General features: G+C 37.4%; 1 pseudogene; it reads right to left on the minus strand.

Moving 5' to 3' along the window:
• Positions 1-305: 305 nt before the first annotated feature.
• On the minus strand, positions 306-20,815 carry LOC116638625 (annotated as a pseudogene).
• Positions 20,816-23,015: the final 2,200 nt, after the last annotated feature.

Genomic DNA, 23,015 nt, shown 5'->3' on the forward strand with positions numbered 1-23,015 from the left:
TGGGATCATGACCTGAGCCAAAGGCAGATGCTTAACGACTGAGCCACCCAGGCGCCCATACAATTGTGTTCTTGAATTGATTTCAACTTGATATGATTTCAACCTCAATTTGTTAAGACTTGCTTCTATGTAAAAATCACTTTTATAATAAAGCTCCTTTCATTAAAACATACTCCAATCAACTCTTGCAAAGGAAAGCTCACCTAATCCCAAGTCAACAATATAAAAGCAAGGAGAAAGGACAGGTTCTCTGCTGTGATCATGTTCAGGACATTCAGAAGCGTGAATGAAGGGTGAGCTAGACCCTAGGAGCGCCATTGTGCTGTCTGTGCCAAGACTTTCACATACTGCCCACCACCCCCCAGCCTCGAAATGGTCAGCTGGTGGGTTGTGTGCTGTCCACACTGGTTCTCCCACAAACAGCCACATGGCCTTCATGTAGGTCTTTTCCTCAGCATGAAGCAGTGATAAATCCCTACAGGAAGAGATATCATGTCTCCTTTTTCCATGAAAACATGGATCCACATGTCTTCTTTATTTCTCACATCAAAGTAGCCACTGCTGTCCAAGATGGAGCAGATCTCATCACCCAGGTGCTCCTCACAGAACATCTTAATCTTTTTTTCGTGATTTGGTTGTTTATCTTTGCATACAGTTATTATGTCCATCCAGGAGTAGTTTCTCTCTCTTCAGGTTTTTCTAATTCTGGATCATTCTCGTATTTGTCAGCAACCAACTTCTAGCAAAGAACTCCCAACTGGTGCAGCTGCTCCAGGCCAACTGGGAGGCTGGTTTGGTGTGGTGGGGCCTCCTGGGGTCATGGGCAGATTCTGCACCATGGCCCAGCTGGGGCGCTGGGAGCACCTGCCTGCTCAAATTCCCTGCTTGTCTGGCCCACTAACCCCACACCAGTAGCTGTGGGAGGTGGTGGAGGAAGAGTGGCCCTTATATACTTTTGATGATAACTTATTTTTCATCATATGATGACCTTCTTTGTCTCATTATGACAGTTTTGATTCAAAATCTATTTTGTCTGATGTAAGTGTGGCCACCTCTGTTCTCTCTTGGTTTCCATCTTCACGAATATCTTTTTTTCCGTTCATTCACTCTCAGCCTATTCATGCTCTTAAAGCTATAATGAATCTTCTGTAGATAGCATATTGTTGGATCTTGTTTTTTCATCCCTTTAGCCTTTTTATATCTTTTGATTGGCAAATTTAATTCTTTTACATTTGTGATAAAATGAAAGCTTCTTTAGGAGTACTCATCACATACCAGGAAACCCCAATAAGGCTATCATTGGGTTTCTTAGTAGAAATTTTGCAGGCCTGGAGAGAGTAAGATCCAGTATGCTGAAAGAAAGTGGAAAAAAAGAAAAAAAGAAAAAAGAAAACTATACCTGGCAAAGCTGTCTTTCAAAAATGAAGAGAAAAAGACTTTCCTAGACAAGCATAACCATAGGAAGTTTATCACCATGAGACTTGTCTGACAAGAAAAGCAAAAGGGGGTTCCTCAAATTAAAATGAAAGACACTAATTAGTAACATGAAAACATATAAAAGTATAAAACTCACCATTAAGGTAAGTATACAAATTTTGAATACTCCAACACTTTAAATAATTGTAAATAATTTTTAACTCTGCTTATGGCCCAGAACATTCTGAAGTCATATTCATTATATATTAAACTCATCACCACATTCCTCCAACAACAATGTTTATATGCTGCTTATCTGGGATTTTCAAGATCAGAGACAGCAGTTGTTTTATTCACTCCTGACATACATAGTGCCATACCTGGCACATAAAACTAGTCCTTAGCTAAAAAACAAAAGAGTTACAAATGCTATTTAATGGGCTATGTCAGTTCTGTTCAGAGTGTGGCCCTCAGACCAACAGCATTGGCGTTACTGGAATTTGTTTTAAACTTAAGTCCATTAGTCCTACATAGACGCATAAAATTGGAATACACAGAGGTTGGGATGACGCATATGTGTTTTAACAAAATCTCTAGGTGATTTGTACACTAATTAAAGTTTGAGAAGCCCTGGTCTAGGTAAAGTCTTTAAGAGGCAAGTAATATGTTTAGAACTTTTATTTTGAAAGTATAATGCCATTTAAAGGGGGACATTATTATAGTCAAATACATGGCCAGATATAGTGGATAGTTAGCACATTCACATAAAGATAAACTCTTCTGGATTTAGAGCCTATATCTCTTAATTTATTTTCATATTTCAAAAAATTAAGTGACCACTTTGACATGCTGGTGGTATTAATGAGTGTGCACTCATTAATAAAGAATAAATTAGAATAAATTAGAATAAATTAGAAACTCAACATGTATCTGAAAGAGATAGAATCCTTGCATTATCATACATGAGTCATGACAAATAATGAGTGTACCATAAAAATTCAAATAAAATTAATCTTGACAAGAAAAAACTCAGTAGTCAAGGAATATGATGACAGCTTAAGAGTATTGCTAATATTGAGAAAAACCGTTCAGAAGAAAGCATACTCTGAATCCTTCTTAAGTAGAGTACAATACTTTATTACAAAGGAAAATAAGCACTCACTACATATAACCAACAGCTTAGTAAAAGTTTAAGGGGAAAAAAAACACATACACATTTGGGAAGTTGTAAGGCAGAAACATTGACTAGAAGGGAAAATAGAGATTGAGACACAGAGGAAAGTGAGAATAACAATAGAAAAAATAAGCTAGAGATAGAGAACAGATGGAGATATAGCCAGAGGTAGAAAAAAAGAGCAAAAGGATCTTGGAGGCAGTTAGCTGAGGATATGTAAACTCCTAAATATGAAGATACTTGTATGGGGGCTTCAGAACTGCTTAGACACTCAACGAGCTGTATGTGAACACATTCACATGCCTCCCGCCCACCCACTTTCCCACTTGTAGCTACAGACAAAAAGGAGAAGGATGAGAACGGTGTTTGGAACTCTATTCTAAAGGCATTTTTGTCCTGGTGTGTAGGAAGTGTTGAAAATAATAAGGCTGTTTTTAAGATGCCATTCCTTGGCTTTCTATGGGAGAAGTATCACATCCACTGTAAGATAGCAATCTACTCAGGAGAATTCAAAATCCTACCCAGGAGAGACACAGTATTGGAATTATCATCAAGTACCATGTTATTATAAGAATGTCTTTTCTTCCCAAATTTCAGAAGGAATAGCACGTTTTGAGACTTTTATTACTTTCATAAACATCACTACAAAAACAGATTATTGTTATGTTGTTGTTGTTTTTTTAATTAAAAGTAATTCTTAGAACAACATCAAACCAAGCTAAAGCTACCTGAGGAGAGAGAAACTAGTCAGTTTTCAACTGCTATAACCACACTCTATTGACGGACATCTTTACATGGACACATTTATGTGCATGTGAATTTTAGAAAAAGAAGCTCACAGGCTGCACCAATTTTTAGTGCCAATCCACCAAGTAGCTACAATCATTGCTATTTTAATAACTGTATTCATTTCAAAGAAACCCAAGTAATGCAGCTTTCTGCAAAAGCCTTGAAACTGACTAAGCCCTTAGGGTATCAGCATTTCTCAAGGAAAGAGGTTCACAGTTTTCCATGCTATTTATAAGCATATTGAAAGAGAAAGATTAAAAACAGCATTGTGTCTCCCTACATTTTATGCCTGCCAACTCTTTACTCATATTATAAAAAAGAAAAAAGAAAAGAGTGTAAACTAAGAGGATATAATCTACTCATACCTTGATTAAACTAAGGCAGAAAAATCCAAAAGTTTCTGTGCTGCTCTGGAGAAATGCGTGGAGGGTATCTGATGAAGCCAGTCATTCTGCAAAAGCCCTCACATTTGTGGAGCCTGTCATATACCAATTCAGCTGATCACTTCCATGAAGCTTTCAGAGAACAATCCAGTTATATCCTGATTTCTTCCCTGCTCATAAACACCAGATTATATTCTCAAGTGGCATATATAAACCTTGATGTGGGTTGACCCTCCCCACCTGGATCATATAGTCTTGAAGAAGCTTCCCTTACAGCCCACCCAGGATGCAATACAGTATTTTATGCACAGAAGATGCTAAATATTTCAGTTTAAGACAGTCATCATGCTTAACATATTTACCAGAGATTCCATATTTGTCACACAAGGATATTTGACTCAGCCAATATTGTAACCACATGTAATTTGTTTAGGAGCTGAGTACTTTTATAATGGTTGCCAAGGATAATAAATCTAAGCAGAATTCAAAACTCACATTTTGTATTCATTATAAACTTTTCTAAAGTGAGAAAAAGTCCAAGCTTTTTATATCCAACATTTCCAGAGAAAATTGAGGGAAAATTCTTTCAAGACTGAGGAGAAATGAGAAAAATGGGAAAAGTCTTTCAAGTTTGGGGAGAAATGAGAAAAAGAAGACAACATTTGTAAACCCGACATTCCTTATACTATCCTTCATAGTCAGGGATTTACTTTGGGATTAAATGGGTCATGGGTGCATTGATCATGATTGCCAAGCCCAAAAATCCAGAAGTAGTCTGCTGAGGCAATATTTGTAATTAGGATTGTTGAAAAATCTGGAATAGTAGCCAAAGACATGAGACTCTTTATATTCTACTCATTTAGGCTTAGAGGAGGTTACTGTTTAGGATCCAAGATTTCAACCTGGCCAAAGAGAGTTTGGAGAAAAAAGTAATTTCTACTCTTCTGAAGAGGAAGTCTACCTTCCACCTTCAAACTGTTATGTTGCAGCATAATTACTGTAAACATACTTAGCCAGTTGTGTAGAAAATTTCAGTGTCTGTTTCAGAGGATACCCAGTTTTTCTTGGAAAATTTTAGAACTCCAATCAACAGTTGCTAATCTGTAGTAGGCTGTGGCTCTTGAAAGTCATGAAGCACCTTGTTGGTGATCATTTCTGAAAACAGTGTCACACCCTGCGTCCAGGTACCAAGTGAAAATGCCTCCCGTGTGTAACAGTTTGAACGCATTTCTTCCCAAATGTCTTGCATGTTTCTCAAAAGATTAAGTTTCTCTCTCCAACATTCCCAAATAAATGCCTTTGTGCATATCCAAGATAATCACAAATTTAACTTTTCAGGCAAGAGAAAGATGATACAGTATGAAAGATTGGGAAAATATCAAGATTGGGCACCAATCTGCTTGGTTTCTAATCTCATCTGTGAAATAATCTTGAGAATAAATATCTTTAGCTCTCTGGAATTCAGCTAAATAATTTCCATAATCTTACCCAGCTTTATTCTGTAACACAAGGAGCCTGGAATATCTCTATTGTTTTTTGGCCATTATCATGATAACAATATACTGTCAATAAATATATATAATATTCTCCTTTTCTTTCATCTGCATAATGTGCTGTTCTTTTCTAGCCAGATATAAAACTGAGGAATTTACAGACCCTGTATTAATTAGGGTTCCTCTGGTCAAAATTAATAAAATATGACTTGAATTCATTCAAAAAGAAAACAGATTTTTTATAAGTGTTGAATAAAATCTGGAATATCATATAGGTCCATCCTGGCACATTCAAAGAAATATGGTCTGTTAATCAAATTTAATTATTGATAAAAATATAACTAAAATCTTTACTGAAGTCTCTCAAATTCAAAGAGAGAGATTTGTAACTCACAGTATTTCATAAAATTCTCCATTTCTCTAGTTCTCAACAGCTCTCACCTACTGAGGCCAGCTTCCTGCCCCTCTTTCCACTCCCTCTGAGTCCACTCCTAATCAAACAGTACCCCAAGCACCTCTGCTTTTCAAAATTCCATAGTCTTGCCTATTTTTAATCTCCCCTTCCAATGTAAAGTAAAGCTCTCCTCTTCCTAATGTCAGGTCTCTCTACCAATCACTCAAAATCAGTAGTACAAAGCCAGGGAACTTGAAATCAACTTTAGAAAGTGAAGAAAAAGAGGAAAAAGGAGAGGGATTATCTCAGTGGGGATATTGAAAAGGGAAAAGTTTGAAAACTTTTATAATTTTACATATTCTTTTATTTTCTATACTTTAACATTCATGGGGAGAGGGGCAGCGGGCTCCTGAGCAATCTATTTGAAGCATATAGCTGGGTCTCTGGAATACACTAGAAAGAGTAGTATGGATATTTTCAAGGGTATCTTTTTTCAAACTCTGCTTTTTCTGTTAGTGCATATTTGTATCTTTCTTCTCTCCTGCTCTAGAAACTGTTCTTCACTGCATTTTTGTCTCTACATGGGAGAAAGCACATTCCCAGTGAGCTTTCCATGTAATATGTTATGTATTCAGCTACTCAGAGAGTAAATAATCTCTTTGTAATAGGAAGGGAATCTGATTCAATTTATATCTCAGGTCCATTCAACATCTAATTAAAAATGGCCAAGGTGATTGGTGCATATTATCCCAAATACATCTCGATATGGATACAAGAAGGATTTTTTTTTTAAGATTTTTATTTATTTGACAGAGAGAGACACAGCGAGAGAGGGAACACAAGCAGGGGGAGTGGGAGAGGGAGAAGCAGGCTTCCTGCGGAGCAGGGATCCCGATGCGGGGCTCGATCCCAGGACCTGAGCCAAAGGCAGACGCCTAACGACGACTGAGCCACCCAGGTGCCCCTACAAGGAGGATTTCTTAAAATGCAGTGGAGGGTACGGTCTGCAAAGACATAGCAGCTGGCATCAATTCCAGGGCAATCATGAATTCCAAGTCTAAGTGTAAGAGCAAAATTCCTGATTATTTAGATAGGCTTGGAGCATCATCCCTCTCCTCTTCATTGTTGTTATTTTAGTTGTATTTCATGTCTCAGTTTCAGTGATGTATCCCTTATTGGAGAGATACTTTAAAAAATTTCTAGAGATAAAATGCTTTGTTCATTACTCATTGTATATCTTTGCACAATATTGTCACATGTATCAGTTTTCCTAATGAAACTTACTGATTTTTATTTTTAACCAGAATCTTGCTTTCAGAATAGTAAGATATTAAAAATTTTTAATATATTCACTGTATAGATGATGCAACTGAGAGACTTATCCAAGACCACAGAGCTGGTAGGAAGAAAACACAGCAATTTTATCTCCTCTTACTTTTCATTTAATTTCACCGGTGGGCACAAGCAATGCCAGTAAACCTGTTCTGTGCTTTGGAGGCAGAGTCAACTTAGGGTTGGCTAGGTTACAGTATCTAATTTTCAGAAGAAAGATAAAGGCAGAACCAGTAGTTTTGTAATTTAATACAAGTTAATATGCTAGCTAAATTCATTGTTAAGCTAGGTACCAAGGTATATGACCCAGGAAATTCATAAAACTCTGGATTTTCTTTGTATCTTAATACCTATAGTAATAGTGAATTCTTCCATGGCTTTAGCTGCACATAAGAGGTTTTAAAATGACCTTCAATCAAACACCTACATTCCAGGCATACAGAAAGAATTCATTTAGAATGTAAAACTGGATTTGAACTTTCCTTTAGTCAGATTCACCTAGACTTTGCATTCAACTCTTTTTACATCAATAAGAAGGGAGAAAGAAGGAGGAAAAAGATTGTGCTATCTAATTTGATGATGATAAGGTTGGGAAGGAAGATGGGCAAACATGGGGTCCAAATATTTAACTACACTGACTAGAGAGACCAGCAAAACCATGGGGCAGAAGCAAGCAAACTGCAAAAGTTTTCTTGGTGCTCAAGTTATGTAAAGCCTAGACTTCCGAAGGGCAGCAACAAAAGAGCTGGATTACAGAGAGATCCAGATCCAAGAAGTCTCCAGTCAAGGCCAAATTCACACAAATAAGTGCATATTAGAACATGGGATTGGGTGGGCTACGGGTTGGGGCTGGTGGAACTAGGAGGCAAGTCAAAAGTATTTACGGATGAGTTGGTAAAAGCCAACCAAACTTGGAGGATTTCATCTTTGTAATAGTTAATTTTATGTGTCAACTTTACTTGGTTACTTGAAGCCCAGATAGCTGGTAAACTTTATTTCTGGGAGTGTCAGTGAGGGTGCTTTTAGAAGAGACTAGCATTTAAATCAGTAAAGAAGCTCCATTCTCACGAATGTGGGCAGGCATCACCCCATCTGTTAAGGGCCCTAAAAGAACTAAAAGGTAGAGGAAGGATACATTCTCTCTCTCTCTCTGTCTTCTTGAGCTGGAGCATCCAATTTTGTATGTGTGTTTGTGTCTAATGTTTTTATTGAATGGGGACATCCCATGTTCGCTTTCCCCTGGACATTGGAGCTCCTGGTTCTTAAGTCTCCAGCCTTGGACTGAATTACACCATCAGCTGTCCTCATTCACCAGCTTGCAGATAGCATCTTGTAAAGGGCTGTGGTTAGTCTTGAGTGGGCTTCATATGAAACACCACAATGATTTATGATGCACCACTTAGAATAACTATAGTTTTCAATTGTTGACTCATGATGATAGGGTTGTAATGAATATATACGTTTAAATATATGATAGTCTTTTAAAAGATGTTTTCCACTTGGGATATACATTCTTTGGTCCTGAAGTCTTAACAAAAGGCTACTCTTCTTTTACTTAACCCATCAAGTTTCAAATTAATCTGAAAAGTTTCTCTCATTCTGTTTCTTCTAAATGCCTCTTTGGAATTTGACTTTCTCTTTAAAATAGACATGATATGAATACACTGAGACTTGTGACACAGCCAACACAAGAAACTCTGGGATTTTCCTGACTCAAGTTCAGAAAGATCTCTGCTTCCCTCCACATTGCTAACTTACACTCAATGCTCACTTTCATCCTCACTTTCTCATGGTCAGCCTGGATATTAGAAAGAAAATCACACAGACACAGGATTCCTGGTGTGCAGTAAACACAAAATTAGCTTTCTTAAAATTTCAAGATCTGTGTTCATGAAAAGAATTGAAGAGAAAAAGTAAAAGTTTCTAAGTGGGCCCAGTTCTTCTTTTAGATCTATTTAAATGTTACATATAGCTTTAAAAATCTATATATATCTTTAAAATATATATATATTCAAAATTTTATATATATATACATATATATAAGATTTATAGCTTATAAAGTATAAAAATAAGCAAATAAGATTTCTAATATTCTTATCTGTAAAACGCGGATGATATATATGCCATTATTATTGCAGATGTGCAGGTCCATCTGGGTCAGCATTATTTATTTGTTTGTTTATTTGTTTATTTATTTATAGAGCATGAATGGTGGGGGAGGGGTGGAGGGAGAGGGAGAGAGAATCTTAAGCAAGTTCCATGCTCAGCATGAAGCCTGGCACAGAGCTTGATCCCACAACCTGAGATCATGACCTGAGCTGAAATCAAGTGTCAGACGCTTTACCAACTGAGCCCAACTGTGTGGGTAATTATTTATTTATTTATTTCTGGTTAAAGATTTTATTTATTTATTTATTTATTTATTTATTCATTTATTTATGTGTCAGAGAGAGAGAGAGAGAGAATGCGCACAGAAGCGGGGGGCGGAGGGGAGCGTCAGGGAGAGGGAGAAGCAGGCCCCCTGCTGAGCAAGGAGCCTGATGTAGGACTTGATCCCAGCCTTCTGGGATCATGACCTGAGCCCAAGGCGGATGCTTAACCAACTGAGCCACCCAGGTGTCCCAACCGTGTGGGTATTTAAACATGAGGCTACCAAATACTCGATGTAGTCGAGATGATCACAGCAACTACTCTAATCTTGAATTTGGAAACGTAAATTCAGGGACTTAGCCCAGATTTACTGAGTCAAAACTTCTGGAGATGAATCTGAATATTTTTTTAAGTTCCTCAGTGAATTCTGATAGATGGCCAACTTTGGGTTTTAGTGAATAAACACCTGTTAAAATTTCTGATATTAATACAATTTTAACAACCAATTTTTACTGTGTGTTTATGGTTTGCTTGGCACTTTGCTATGTGTAATATATGCCGCATTCTCATAACTACCATAGAAAGAAATAGAATGCGGCACCTGGGTGGCTCAGTCCTTAAGCGTCTGCCTTCAGCTCAGGTCATGATCCCAGGGTCCTAGTATCGGCCTCGCATCAGGCTCCCTGCTCAGCAGGAAGACTGCTTCTCCCTCTCCCACTCTCCCTGCTTGTATCCCCTCTCTCGCTGTCTCTCTCTGTCAGGTAAATAAATAAAATCTTAAAAAAGAAAAAAAAAAGAAATAGCTTAATTGCATTTGACAGATTAGGAAACAGGCACAGAAGGGAAGCAATTCCCCTAAGTGGACAAAGTGGGATGATGACAAAGCTGGGACTGAAACCCAGTTCTTCCTGACTCCAGAACTAGTCCAGTAATCTTAACCAGTGCAGTATACTATCTGTTCTAAAACACTGTGATACACTCTTCTCGTTTCTTCCCTGTGGATTTCCATAGTTCCATAACAACTAAAACCATCTGAGCATGTTCTACTTTGTGTTTTGAGCAATGGGTAGGAATGTGCTCCAAACTGCAAATCTGTGTGAAATTATGGATAAATTTCCCTTAATTTCTTTCTGTTTCATTTATAGTGTCAACACATTTGTAGCTTTCAGAATTATCCACGCATTTGAGAGCTAATTAGAAAACTTTAAAAATGATGAAACGTTCACAAAGCCTTTGTAACTTCTTTTTCTTTTTAAACATGAACAACAGCAACGGTCCCTTTCCTTTTAGAAAGCTACTCATCACCAAAAGAATCTAATGCTTCCAGGCACCATTTTTTTTTTTTTTTTTTTTTTGCCTTTATTTCCTGGTTTCCATTTAACTATGTTGCTACTTTCTAGATATGAACAGGGATATATTGATGACATTAACTTAGAATCATATTTGAGGGAACAGTTATAGTTACCAAGAGGATTGATTAGCCATGCATTGGATTCTGATCAGTCCTCTGTACAAAAGACCCCAAAACAGAGTGGTTGATATAGTACAAAAGTTATTTTTATCTTACATAGCCTATTACAGGGGCTATTACAGAGGGTAAAAGAAAGCAAGCATCTAGGCTTCTTCTATCTTTTGGTCTTTGCCTTCCTTGACATGTTGTACACAGACCATGGTTTAACCCCTTACCCAGACTTACAGTAGAGCCATATGAAAAGAAAAAGGGAGGGGGAGAAGTATACCTTTTTCTTTTAAGGACATGACCCAAGAGTTAATCCCAGATCTTTTGTTCATATGCCACTGGACAGAGCCTAGTCACATGGCCACACCTACGTGCCTAGAAGACTGTCTGGTATGGACCTGATTTATAGCTATGTGCTCAGGTAAGATTTATATACTATATGAGAAAAAAATGGACATGGATGGGCAACGTCAGCCTCTGACATTATCCCCATTGTTTTAGAGACAAACATTTATAAGTGTTCAGAAGAGATACAGTTCCATTTTTTCCACCTTGATCTTATTTCTTGACCTATCTCACTTAATCCCTGGTTAGACTTTAATAAAGAAAGCCTATTTAAGTCAAAGCTTCGAGTAGAAGTTCTACAGCATTGGTAAACATTTTTTTTTTTTTTGACTGTGCCATCTCTACAGATGCTAATGAGGTCTTAATGGATGAAAGCCTTAAAATAAATAGTAGGATCTTTTTTTGTAAGGAAAATACTCTTTCTATTGATGTACTGCAGCTTCAGTGCCTTCTATCAAATTAAGCAAATGTCTTCTACTACTGAAAGCAGCATAAAAACATTGAAAGGACATTCAATAATCCACAAATGTCAGGAAACTTAGGTCTTAGTCTTGATTGTACAGGTGACAAGCTGAATGGCCTTTGGTAAGACACTTTGTGATATTAATGTTGTGGGCAAAATAATGGCTCTCCAAAGATGTCTGGGTCCTAATCCCTAGAACCTGTGACTACGTTAGGTTATAGGGCAAAGGGGAATTAAGTCTGCAGGTGGAATAGAAGCTGCTAATGAGCTAACTTTGAGATAGGGAATTATACTATATACTTCTGGTAGACCCAATATAATTATGAGTGTTGTTTTAAATCACTAAGTTTGTGGTAATTTGTTATAGTAGTATTGGAAACAAATACCTTTATTTGTATTATATTTAGATTCAAGAATTTTACTACTTGATTCAAAGCATCTCTTTAACTCTCTCAAGTAAGTATTGGTTCAAAGCATCTCTTTGACTCTCTCAAGTAAGTATTGATTCAAAGCATCTCTTTGACTCTCTCAAGTAAGTATTGAAGGAAACCCAGGATTGAGGAAGTTAAGTAACTTTCTCAAAGTCACACAGGAATTGGTGAAAAAAGTACTCAAATATTGTTCAAAAGTCTACAGTGTCCTATTTAAGAAATAGTCTTTGCACTTTATAATACTTTGTTCCACTATGTATTTGTTTTATATACTTTTCCAAATGTGTTATATTTCACAATAAACAAAATATAAAATCAAAAACAAAAAGACATAGTCTTTGTATTCAGGGACCTTAGAAGGGTTCTGATTCATTAATTTTATGGTGTTCTGAAGAGCATAGAATAGGAGTTGGCAAACTTTTCTATGAATACCCACACGGGAAATGTTTTAGGCTTTGTAGGCCAAATGTTCTCTGGGCATACTCGACTTTGCCATTGTAGCATGAAAGCAGCCATAGACAATACCATAAAAATGAGTGTGGCTATATTCCAATAAAACTTTATTTACAAAAATAGGCAGTGGACCAGGATTCGCCCATGGGTGTGGTTTACTAATCACAGCTCTAGAATACAAGAGCTTAAATACAGGGCATTCTTCTATTAAATGGTTTAGCTTAATGGAGATTATTCTCTGTGTATAGGTAAAGACTGTTAATAGAAGGTATAATTCATAATGAATTGGACTTCATCCTGGTACTTTTCATAGCTATTCCTTTCCTGATATGCTACCCCTCCCCCAGCTCCCATGTGTACACAGCTAACTTCTCCTCTCTTTTCTTATCAAATCTGGTCTTCCCCATGAGACCTACCCTGATCAACCCATTTCAAATGAGAACTTTTTTGCCATAACTGCATGATAGATCCCCTTTACCTTGTTCTATATCCCCCCCACCAAGGTATTTATTACCTTCTGATATATAATGTATTTATTCATTTTATCTGTGGTTAAGTGCCTGTCTTCCCCTAATAAAAATGATCTTTGCCTTGTTTGGCTTGCTGACATATCGCAAGTACCTTAATATAGTACTTAGTACATAGCAGACTATCCACACGTATTTGTTGACTAAATATTTTCCACGGTATCTTATTTGTTTCTTGTTAGGTCAGATTTGTAAAGCATTAATTTCTTTACACTTGAAGCGTGTATGTGACCAGAAGACTTCACTTAATATTAAATTTCATTTTCCACTGGGATAGTGCATTTTCACTGCCTTGTTAAACACAAACATAATTCCTTTTAACCTACTGAATCTCCCCCCATTCAGATGAATTTGAGGTTTTCTATTCCTGTCTGTAAATTCACTTTCCAATGCAATTCCAAATATTTGTTGCTTTTCTCTCCAGAGAATCTCACATCAGTGATCACAAAGCACTTGGAAAATATTTCAGAAACAAGTGGCTATTTAAATGCAAGTTTCAATATGATAATGAAGGAAAGGAGAGACATTGCAAGACACAAATGAAAGATAGAGCATGTCTGTGTTTATCCTAGAGCTGTATTGGGATTCCTACAATGATTAATGATGCAATAATAATAAGAACTCAGTGGCCATGAGGCAGTGGCATTTGCAAATAAAGAATGAGATCGGAAAGTGATCAGCAGCAACTTCGAACTTAGTTAAGGTTCCAAGTTATGCACCATTTTTTATATCACGTTCGTTCATTTCCTTTCATATTACTACCCTAAATCATTTTGCTCTAAGGAAGAAAGAACAGCTGAGTTGAGTATGAAGATTAACGGGCAGTATATCTATCTTTGTTTGGTAGGATGAGCACCTAAAGTTTAGAAAGCAAGTCAGAACTTCTAGATTTGCAAATTGGACTGGAAGATTGCCCGAGAACAGGTTTTCTGCGAAACATACTCTCAAACCCTGGTCATACTGGAAATGTAATGCTGGTCCTTATTAAACCAAATACAAGCTCTGAAGAGACCACAAATATATGACTGCAAATCACAGCACATTGAAAGAAACCAAGTCTCCATGACAGTTTAATCAAGTTGAAGACCTGATTATTTGAATGGGGGCTATTTATTAATTCAAAGTATACTGCTCTGGACTCTTGCATCTCTCTTTCTTGACATCAACTCCTTTTCAGAAACCCAGACCTGCATTTCTATCTGACTGCTTGACTTCTCCATCTGGGTGTCTTGCCCAAAGGCCACTGACACCATAAACCCATCATGTTCAAAATAGAATTTGTCACCTTTCTCTTAAAATGCCTGCTAATGGCATCAGTCCCAGAGATCTGATTCTTCCTTCTGACTTCTATTATCTAATCACTTACTAAAATCACATAGATTCTATATTCCCAGTGTCCTTCATATTTTGTTCATTGTCACCTACATTACCCATTATAATACAGGCCTTTATAACATTTCTACTTTGTCATTGTAATAGCCTTCTCACTGGTCTACTGCCTTCTCTGTCTCCAAGGCAACATTCTGCCACCAGATGAATCTTCCTAAATTATAGCTCTGACAATAACCTGCTCAAATACTTACCAACTCTTCAATACCTACCAGATTAAGGATGGCTTCTTCTGTCTTTGTATTCAAGTCTTCCTACCTATTGTTGAACTACCTTGCCAAAAGCATCTCCAAGGTGCTGCCAAACACAGAGATCAGACGGTGGCCAAAATCCCCTTAACTTTCCAAAGTCAGTGCTTTTGCTCACAATACATTCCTTATCTGAAATGTCCTCCCTTAAGTCTTCTGCCTGTGAAAACCTTATCTACCCATTAATCTCACATGTGAATCTCTTTAACACATTCCTGTTTTCCTCAAAATGTTGCGTCCTACCTCTGTTGAATATATATACAATCCTTTGTTAGTAATTTCTCGTATCCTCAACCCTCTCCCAGTTAGGTCAAGAAGGACTGTGCTTCCTCCATATTTGTCTTTCTTGACATCCTGCACAGGGTACCACACATAGCAAGCGCTTGTTACATGCATGTGGCAATAAGTAAGTTGAAACCAGAAATAAGAACAAAGATATGACTAAAGATTTCTAAAAGGCAATTAGTGGTTTCCAGTCATTTTAAATTTCAATTTCTGTAGCTGTTTTTTACCTTACCCTGGAAAATTCTTAATGATATATTTTTTTCACAAGGGAGGAACATGTACTGAAATTCACTTAACCAAATTCAGTTAATCTTTATGAGAACATTACATAACAAGATCTAGCCACAGACATCTATTAAGTTTGAAGTAGCAATGAGCGTATATGTTTTGGTGAGATATCTAAAACTACTGTAATGGTTTATGAAAATATCTGTTAGTTACAAGGTTGACAAATGACAGGTACTACTAATACTTCTGTGATTTATCACCTAAATTCATAGATAATAAATAATAGGTTTGTTGTATATATTGATAGCCAAAAAGTATTAAAGAAATACTAAGTTTCAGTTAGAAGGTAATGAAAACAATGATATAAACTTGCCATCTAAGTTCATGGATTCCTTCCCCTACTTGGAAGATCTTGAAATTTTAGATTCTCTGAGCTAGAAGCACGGTCTTCTCAATCTTCTAACACTGAAGCTGCATCTCTGTTACAGCATTTATATGCAATAACATCATCTGATAGCAAATTTTACATATTTTTAAGGATCTTAGCAATTTTTGTTTTTGCAATTTCCCCTGACATTACCTGGATCACTTTAAAATGTCTCAAAACAATAGATTTGACTCAATATCTAAAATCTACAAATTGACTCTTTCCCAGAGAAGAAAATTCCATAATACTTCTTTAACATCTCCAAAGACCCTATTCAGAATAAGGTCACATTCTGAGGTGGACCCAAGTTTTAGCGTACACTTTTCAACTCACTACAGGTAGCAGAACTATAATTTTCCCATGTGCTACTTTGTCCTAAAGTAGATACCAATAGAAGCTTGGGAAGACAGTTTCTAATGTAAAAATAGGGATAATGATAGCTGGTATTATTCCGAGTGGGCCCTAAATCTGATGACTAGTATCCTTGTTATAAGAGGAAAGGGCAGGGATGCCTGGGGGGCTCAGTTGGTTAAAGTGTCTGCCTTCAACTCCAGTCATGATCCCAGGGCCCAGGGATGGAGCCCGGCATCAGGCTCCTTGCTCAGCGGGGAGCCTACTTCTCCCTCTGCCTGCCGCTCCCCCTGCTTGTGTGCATGCACACTCTCTCTCTCTGACAAATTAAAAAAAAAAAATCTTTAAGAGGAAAAGGCATACAACGACACACAAAGAAAAGAAGGTCATGTGAAGAAGGAGGCGGAGATTGGTGCGATGCAACTAAAAGCCAAGGGACACCAAAGATTACCAGAAACAACCGGAAGCAACGAAGAATCAAAGGATTCTTCTCTAGAACCATTCTTCCTATGCTCCTGAAAGGGAGCATGGTGCTGCAGATACCTTGATTTTGGACTGCTAGCCTCCAGAAAAATTGGAGAATAAATTCCTCTTGTTTTAAAGCACACAATTTATGGCAGTTTTTTTTCTTTTTTTTTTTTATTTAAAGATTTTATTTATTTATTTGAGAGAGAGAATGAGAGAGAGAGAGAGCGGAGGGTCAGAGGGAGAAGCAGACTCCCTGCTGAGCAGGGAGCCCGATGCGGGACTCGATCCTGGGACTCCAGGATCATGACCTGAGCCAAAGGCAGTCGCTTAACAAACTGAGCCACCCAGGCACCCCAATTTGTGGCAGTTTCTTACAGCAGCCCTAGGAAATGAGTATATTACCTAGTGCTTCACAGAAATTCCATATTCAAGGGTCATGGACAATCATCTTCAATTCTTTTATGATATTTTTAAAGAAAGGCAAAATAGCCTAGGTATTAATAATGCAAATGTTTCACACCAAACATATATATATATATATATATATATATATATATAATATATTTAAATGTACAGCACAGTGAATGAAAGCTTAGATGTGCAGTCAAATAAAACTGGGTTTGAATTCTAGTTACACTTATTTACTTGTTATCTGAGTCCCTGGGTAAGAGCATTAACATCTTTAAGCCTCAGCTCTTCATTAACAAAACTAACACAGAACAATAGCTACCTCATAAGGTTCTTGAGGGAATTAAAAGAAACAATGCATGTGAAATGTCTCTCAGTTACTGCTACATAATAGGCATTCTACAGTGTCAGCTGACATTAACATTATTTTCGTTTTAATAATATAATTATGACTATGTATCATTATCGTCTTCTGGGGAAGGGATTAACTTCTCCCTGGCAAACTCCCGGCTGTCTCATAAAATTAGAACTTCTATCAGTACTTTCCTTCTCTTTGTTGGGGAGAAAAATTACCTCCCATAGGCTGAAAGTTGATTTTACGTCGCCGATAAGATGGGGAAGGTATTGTTATTCAGCATAGTGTAGACCATGATACATTAACAATTCACCCCCTCCAACACACCCCAAACCTCAGAGGTTGAAACCATCAATATTATTTTTTCACTTCTTTTTTTTTCAGATCAACTGCTACTTCTGTTCCATGCCTCCCTCATTCAGGAATCCAGGGCTGACCCAGTAGTGGACATCTCTGTAAGAATTCGGTAAGAAGTCTTCCTTTAAGAAATGACCTATATGGACTCTGAGAAATAAGCTGAGGGTTCTAGAGTGGAAGGGGGGTGTGGGGATGGGTTAGCCTGGCAATGGGTATTAAGGAGGGCACGTACTGCATGGAGCACTGGGTGTTATACGCAAACAATGAATCATGGAACACTACATCAAAAACTAATGATGTAACGTATGATGATTAACATAACATAATAAAATAAAAAACAAGACAAAAAAGAGAAATGACCTGTATCACTTTTATTCACATGCTATTCACTAAAGCAAGTCGCGGGGATATATTTAACTCCATGGGGGCAGAAAAATGCAATCCTACCATGTGCCTAAAAGCAAATTAAATGTATCTAGTGAACATTCCTGATGACTACCACCATGTAACTTGTCTTGGCCCCTAAGTTTCGCTGGGTAAGTGCAAGGTCTTAGAGTTTGCTCCCCTCCTTCACAGAGTTAAGCGTACCCATAGAGTCCCTACCTCTGCAAGGGAAGTTCTATAGATTTGTCTACTGTCTCTGTCTTTGACCGAGTGAGTACCTCAATTCAGGAGAAAGAGAACTCAAGTCAAATGTCTATTATCTACTTCAGCTTTATAAATAATAAAGCATATGTTTTATCTATATAACTCCAAGGAGTATTCTCCATTTGTTAAAAATCTAACGGCAAAGAGAATAAGGATTAATAAATGGAAACCCTCAGAAGCCCCGGTGTTTAAGGAGACACATCATCCTGTGTATTATTTTGCCAAAAATTCATAGTTTGAATTTAATCATGTGAAAACATCAGACCAGGGGCGCCTGGGTGCCTGTCGTTAAGCGTCTGCCTTTGGCTCAGGTCATGATCCCAGGGTCCTGGGATCGAGCCCCACATCGGGCCCCCTGCTCCACGGGAAGCCTGTTTCTCCCTCTCCCACTCCCCCTGCTTGTGTTCCTTCTCTCGCTGTGTCTCTCTCTGTCAAATAAATAAATAAAATCTTAAAAAAAAAAAAATAGAAAAGAAAACATCAGACCAAACTTGAGGACATTTTACAAAATTTCTGGCCAGTCAGAAATATAGAGGTCATGAAAGAAGAAGAAAGAATGAGAAATTCTCCCAGATTAAAAAAGAGATTAAGGAGATGTAAAAACTAAATGGAACCTGGGACCCTGAATTGGATCTACATCAAAACAAACAAACAAAAAGAGTACTGAGAATTACTGGGAAAACTGAGAAAATTTGAGTAGTCTTACATAAGTGTTAATTTCATATTTTTTTTTATTATTTGTGTTTAGATAAAATGTTATCTTTTGGGAAAGCTGGTTAAAGTGTATATGAGAATCTTCTGTTCTATTTTTGTGACTTTCTGTATCAAAAGTGAAAAATGAAAAAATAAATTTAACAAGAGAGCGCAATAATTTTGAGAAGCAAACATTTGGGCAGAAACATTCCCAATTTCCTTGCCCAAATCTTTGTCTTCCCAGAATCACTGTGTTCATTTATTCAAAGTATTAACCATCACTACATTACCAAATCTAAAAACCCTAAGACTATTTTGTGGTTGGTCCTGTTGGATTATTCTTCTCTCTTCTCTGTTTAGTTAGCCGCAATTGCTCTGGGAACTGATCATATTTCTGAGATTTCTATTTAGACTAAGTCATATGTATACTACTGAATTTTATTTACTCAAAGAAAAAAAATTGTGTCCATGGGAGAAAAAAACATATCTTCTTTTATTATATTATAATATAGGTGTACAATTTAAAATTGCATCTCTAACTTTGTGAACCCAAAGGAAAAGTGTAATTATTAATTATCATGATACAATTTCATCCCTGCATTTGCAAATATTTGCTCCAAACCCAGTCACAGGTTCTATATTGAAAATGAACATTTTTGATGAAACAGTCAATAATTAGAAAACCAATGTTACAGTGAGCTTCCTCAGACATTTTTACCATCAAAAGAGAACATAATTTTGATCTAGTTTTTCTGCAGGAAGATACGCCTCACTGCAGCTCCCTTGTTCCACCTATAAAACCCAGCTGCTGAATATAGTTCTTCCTTCCTCTTACTTACCATTGTCCAAAACAAACATATCCATTTAGTCCAATGCAGGAGATTCCACTGCTGGTGTTTCCCCAGCATGTCCAGTAACCACTAAACTTAGAGTCTTCAATATCTCTTTGCCTGATAGTTTGCCATTTGCTTAGCATTTTTGCCTACATGAACACAAACAGGAACTCTCACAATATCCCACAAACTCACAAACACTCCCCTCCACCCTGACAGCTGCTTATTCACAACGTACAGTTAATTAAAAACAAGTAGAAAGATGTTTCCAAAGCATAAAGGAAAAAGGTCCCCAAATCTCTTACTGCTGATTACAAAGCTTTGCATAACCTGGTTCCTTACCAGCCTCCTCTCTTGTGACTTCACATGTAAAAAATAAAATACTCTACACTGACATGCCTCTGTGGATGTTGATCTCTCTGTGTGAAATCTTTTTTTGTTTGTTTGTTTAAAGATTTTATTTATTTATTTGAGAGAGAGAGAGAGAGCACAAGTGGGGAGATGGGCAGAGGGACAAGCAGACTCTCTGCTGAGCACAGAGCCTGATGTGAGGCTTGATCCCAGGACGCCGAAATCATGACCTGAGCCAAAGTCAGACGCTTAACCGACTGAGTCATCCAGGCATGCTGCTCTGCATGAAATCTTATCCACTCTGATAGCATCAGTTGGTACCATTATGCTGAAGATATTCACATCCCTATTGGTAGCTCAGCTTTCTTTTCTGAGCTCCAGACCATGTTTTCAAATGTTTACAGCGTCTCTTCAGTTCAATGTCTCACAGTTCTTAAAATTCAAACAGACCTAAGAGTTGCCACTTTCTCTACCATCCAAACCCATTCCTTCTTTGCCCTCTAATCAGTGAGTGGAACGACATTGTAGTAATTTCCCCAAGTCAGAAACTAAGTTTCACCATTAATTTTCCCTTCCCTTGTACACCTATAATATATTCAATCCTATGTCTTGAAGAACTAATGATCTCTTGAATCCATCCGCTCTTACCCATTCCCATGCTAATACTCTAAGTGGTCACCATCTTATCTCTATTCTTTATTTTCTCCAGTCTTACCTGGTCCCCTAAATGCGGGACAGAAGCCATTGGGAGCACTTTTCCTAAGGTAGGTATCAGCACCCCCCCACTAAAGCACACCTCTATATTTTTTTATAATTGTGTCTCCATGCCTTGTATACGTTGGCCCAAAATGTATAGTCATCACTTTTTTTTTTTTGCCATTATTGTTAAAAATGTGTCAAGTACTTGCAAAAATTAAAAGTGATTATTTTGTTAGCCGTGATAAAATGTATAACAGTGAGTTGTGTGATACAGGAAAAAAAAATAAAGAATGCAAGAAATAAACCTAAAACCAATGGCTCTTTAGCCAATTTATGCTGACAGGGCAATTAGAGAATATAATAGAAGAAAGGAATTGGAGTGTGGATTTGTATGTATATGTAGTTCTCAGTTGCCTAGAAATCATTTAGTTCTTCACCTCTACAAAGTCAAACCTGGACTTGTTGGTTTGTTGAGACTATCTCTCCTTCTGGGCATTTGGCACATCAAAAGACCAGAGAGTCACCGACATCAAAGAACCCTGATGATAAAAGAGATGTTCCAACTAGATAAAACCTAAAAGGCTCCGTGGGGTATTTATTTATTATCGGACCCTTATTCTAAGATCAAACATGTCCCAAGTCAGCCAGCTACCAACCTAAACTAGGTATCAATTGATTAAAAAGTGAGAAGCAAGCAGATGTAACCAGTCAAATGCCAGGGTTTATATACTTTCAGCCTTGAAAATTGAGGTTCTTGAGGAACTTTCCATTCACATCATCATAAAAACTGAAACAGCCTCCTGATTGAAGCTGCCAGGTGTGAATCATGCAAGGGAATGTGAGTAAAATTTTATAATTGATAAAGTCAACAAAAAATGGAAGTCATTAGAGTCAATAATCAATAAATCCATTGAAAAATCTGTTAAAACAGAATACCACTACTTTTTTTTGTCCTAAATTTTATCTCAAGAGCTTTGTATTTGTAGTGGCATAACATGCCCCCCACCCCTTTAAAAAAAAAAATGAATACTTCCCTCCATGAACACAGGTAGAAAGGATATTTTCCATTTCTTCAATTTCATATCATTTTGTTACCTGTTAGTTGTTCACAGGTCTCCTCCTTCAGCTTCATGATACGTGAAAGCAGATATCTTGTCCCTTTTTTCTTTATGCCCACTTTCATGCACAGGGCCTCGCACATAGTGGACAATTAAGCCTTAAAGGATGGACTTACTGAATATACCAGGCCAAACTCTTATACTTTAAACTTCCTTCTACCGGAGACTTTCCATTCTAAAGGGAAACATTTCTCCTGCCAGGAGTTCTCTACCTTAGCTACAAAATTAAAATCATCTGGAAAGCAATTAAAACAAAACAAAAACAAATTGGCTCCTCCCCCACATCAATTAAGTCAGAGAAAGACTCAAGGGTCACAGATGAGTGTGTGTGTAAGAATTATCTTAAAATGCTTGTTCAGTTCATGTCCCTGGGACATACAGTCAGAGGATCTGATTCATGATGCTTAGGTGGGGCCTTGGAACCTGCGTTTTAAGAAAAGTACTTCCTAGGTTATGATCTTTGGAGTTCACACTGAAATGGCAGTGCTAGATTTAGTATCTTGCGTAATGCGTCCGTGTACAGCTAAGCCAAGATTCAACACTTCTCTTAAAAAGTTTATGGAGGGGGAGTCTGGGTGGCTCAGTCCTTAAGCGTCTGCCTTCGGCTCAGGTCATGTTCCCAGCGTCCTGGGATCAAGCCCCACATTGGGCTCCCTGCTCCGAGGGAAGCCTGCTTCTTCCTCCCACTCCCCCTGCTTGTGCTCCCTCTCTCGCTGTGTCTCTCTCTGTCAAATAAATAAATAAAATCTTAAAAAAAAAAAAGTTTATGGAATGTGGAGATGTCTTCACAAAAATTGTGCACTAATTAGATTGAGGAAAAGAACCCATTCCAGAAAACAATATATTTTAAGTTGAAAACAATGCCTTCAAACAAGCCTTTGCTGTAACTGCTATTCTAAGAATTGAAAGCTGGGTTTTGTTATCCTAACTTTAATAATTAATGTTTTCTTGGTGATTTGCTTTATGTTAGTCCTGCTCTACCAAACTACTTGAGGTTATGAATAGTTAGAAGCATGGAGTATGGAGTTAGACTTGGATTTTAGTTCCCATTCTATTACTAACTCAATTAGCCATATGCCCACACAGTCTGTTTCTCTATAAAGTGGCTACCAATGCACGAAACTTGTA

The sequence above is a fragment of the Phoca vitulina genome, unplaced genomic scaffold (genome assembly GCF_004348235.1).
Source record: "Phoca vitulina isolate PV1807 unplaced genomic scaffold, GSC_HSeal_1.0 scaffold16, whole genome shotgun sequence".
Lineage (NCBI taxonomy): Eukaryota > Metazoa > Chordata > Mammalia > Carnivora > Phocidae > Phoca > Phoca vitulina.